The following is a 3,101-nucleotide window of genomic DNA, read 5'->3' as shown; positions in this document are numbered from 1 at the left end:
ACATTGTAAAATGTAGAACATTGTGATTTTTATTTAAACACATAAGACTATAGCATTTGGGTGTCTTTCAGGGGGTTCCAAATCCTGTATGAGGTTGCCTTGAAACTGTACACAAAAATCAAAACCTACTGTGGAAACCATTAGAAGATAATTATTCTTTTTATAAAAGCAGTGAACATAGGAACTAATAAAGTCAGTGTTCATAGTGTATTTTATTTTTATTGAAGAATGACATACAATATTGTATTAGTTCCAGGTGTATAGCATAGTGATTCGAGATACATTACATTATAAAATGGTCACCACAGTGAGTGTAGTCACCATCTGTCACCATACAAAGTTATAATGTTATTGACTATATTCCTTATGCTGTATATTACACGTCCATGTCTTACTTATTTTCTAATCTCTTTTACCTACTCCGTCCATCCCTCCCCCCTCCTCTTTCCTGGCAATCATCAGTTTCTCTGTATCTGAGTCCTTTTGTTTTGTTTGGTCATTTGTTCTGTTTTTCAGATTCCACAAGTGAAGTCATGTGATATTTGTCATTCTCTGTCTTACTTATTTCACTTATTATTAAAACTCTCCAGGTCCCATCCATGTTATTGCAAATGGCAAGATTTCATTGTTTTTATAGCTGAATAGTAATCCATTGTCTATCAATACCTCATCTTCCTTATCCATTCACCCACTGATGAACATTTAGGTTGTTTCCATATCTTGGCTGTTACACAGAGTGCTGTGAACATAGCGGTACACATGTCCTTTCAAATTCTTGTTTTCATTTTTTTGATAAATACCTAGAAGTAGAATTCCTGGTTCATATTGTAGTTCTATTTTTAATTTTTTGAGGAAACTCTATACTGTTTTCTGTTGTGGCTGCATCAATTTACAATCCCACCAACAGTGCACAAGGGTTTCCTTTTCTCCACATCCTCACCGACATTCGTTACTTGTTTTGAAACATACCGCAGTGCTCTTGCACAGAAATGTTGTCTTATAGGAGGGGCAAAAACAGTTCTGTTGAAGACAATTCACCAGTTTCTGACTTTCTGAAAACAAGATGATTTCAAAACTCACAAGTAGAGGGGAGGCCTTGGTACTTACTTTTTAAAAATGTCCGTTAAGCTCCAATGACTGTTTGCTGCTATCCTTATCTACAGTCATGCTGAGTAAAGCAATAGCTAAATGGAAGTTAAACTGTATTCAAGAGATGTTAATGTTTACATCTTATTATCTGCAATCTCTCAGAGAAAGCAAAAGTAACTACAAATAGCACTATGCCAGAAACTGGTTTCTTCACCGGCAATATCGCTTTGGCGTACAACAAACCGGTTGTTTCTAAAGTGGTCACGGCTGTTGACAAAAGGCTTTGTGTTTTTATGTGGCACATCTAATGGTCCATCTGAAAACAAGTGTTTTGAATGTTAACTATTCTCTGACACTTTGGAGTTACTGTTGCTCTCCCCATTTCCATGAGGTCAATATAAGGTTTGTGGTAACGCTGCACAAGTTTAAAATTTCATTACAGGAAGTGGTCTGTGGTACTCTGAGTAATATTTGGCTCGCCTCTGCTGGGTGCTGGGTCACACTGCAAGAAAGCATTTTAGAGTATCCTCAAGGTCCATGATTTCAGCTTGAATACCACAATGATAACAATAGTTAAGAGCAGTGAAAATCATTACTACGTTCTGGTCGTGGCACCAGTTACATCCATCCATCACCAGCTGGAGAGCTCTGGATACCAGTGGGAGGCCATTGGCATGATTAAATGTTTCAGAAATGTCTTGCCCAAAGGCGTAACGAGCTCCTCGAGGAGACACACCCCAACCACCCTGATCGTCTGGATCTGACACAGCAAGTCAGACATTGGACCCTGATGAGGAACTTCCAGGCTCTCAAGCCCTCTGATGTGATCCAGTGTAGCTATGGATGGTGAGAGGCCACCATGGAGACAGACTAGTTGCCCGTCCACCCAGGCAGTGAGAGGAAGACAGTCAAAAAGATCTGTACAATATTTCCAAACATTCGCATCTCCATATTTTGCTAAACATTCATCATAGAGACCATATACTTGTGTCATCTGTCTACTCTCATGATTTCCTTGGAGAATGGTGATGTGTGCAAACCAGAAGAGCTACGAGCAGAATAAGTGTTTCAACTGAATAATATCACCTGTCAACATACTCTCCCGTAAACAAGTAGTTTGTATCTAGTGATTTGCCACCAATTCTAGACAGTTCCATGAGATCATGACATTGTCCCTGTACATCTCCACAGACAGTGACTGGCCATCGAGCATCTTGTATGTAGCATTCTTTTGACAGGGTGTCTTTAGCCTTCTGGCAGAGGCTCTTGACCTGGGACTCTGATAGCTGCTGGTGCTCTTCAGTTATTCGGTGCACGGGTCCAGCTCCTTGGTGAACACCTCGCTCATGATGCCACCCGCCCAACTGGTTGAGGCTGTGTGTTACTCCCCCAGCGTCACATGCACCGTGGGCCACACACACACATGGGGACTGGTTCCCTGGGAACACATGGGGCGACTGGCAGATGCTCTCTCTGCACCAGTGCCAACCCACGGGCTCTCCCTGGAACCACCGGGCCACCCCCTGCTGCCCTCCTCTGCTCCTTGTCTTTTTGATATTAGCATGCTAACAGGTATGAGGTGATCTGTCCTTGTGGTTTTTCATTTGCATTTTTCTGATGCTTAGTAATGTTAAGTACCTTTTCATGTGCCTATTGGCCATCTGTCTGCATCTTTGGAAAAATGTCTATTCAGGTCCTCGGCCCATTTTTTAATTGGATTGTTTTGTTGATACTGAATCTTAGGAGTTCTTTATATTTTGGATATTAGCCTCTAATCACATACATGACTTACAGATATCTTAGCAGGTTCAGTAGGTTGCCTTCTCATTTCACTGATGGTTTCCTTCACTAGGCAAACTTTTTTTTTTTTTAGTTGGATGTAGTCCTATTTGTTTATTTTGTTGTTGTTGTTGTCCTTGCCTGAGGAGACAGAAGCAAAAAAAAAAAAATCACTAAGACCAATGTCAACTTACTGCCTATGTTTTCACTGAGATTTGTAGTCTCAGGGTCTA

At 40.8% G+C, this 3,101-nt stretch overlaps 1 pseudogene; it reads right to left on the bottom strand.

Moving 5' to 3' along the window:
- Nucleotides 1–1,514: 1,514 nt before the first annotated feature.
- On the bottom strand, nt 1,515–2,437 carry LOC118021332 (annotated as a pseudogene).
- Nucleotides 2,438–3,101: the final 664 nt, after the last annotated feature.

Source organism: Mirounga leonina, unplaced genomic scaffold (genome assembly GCF_011800145.1).
Source record: "Mirounga leonina isolate KUSES-001 unplaced genomic scaffold, KU_Mleo_1.0 Mir_174, whole genome shotgun sequence".
Lineage (NCBI taxonomy): Eukaryota > Metazoa > Chordata > Mammalia > Carnivora > Phocidae > Mirounga > Mirounga leonina.
This window is presented reverse-complemented; position numbering and strand designations above follow the sequence as displayed.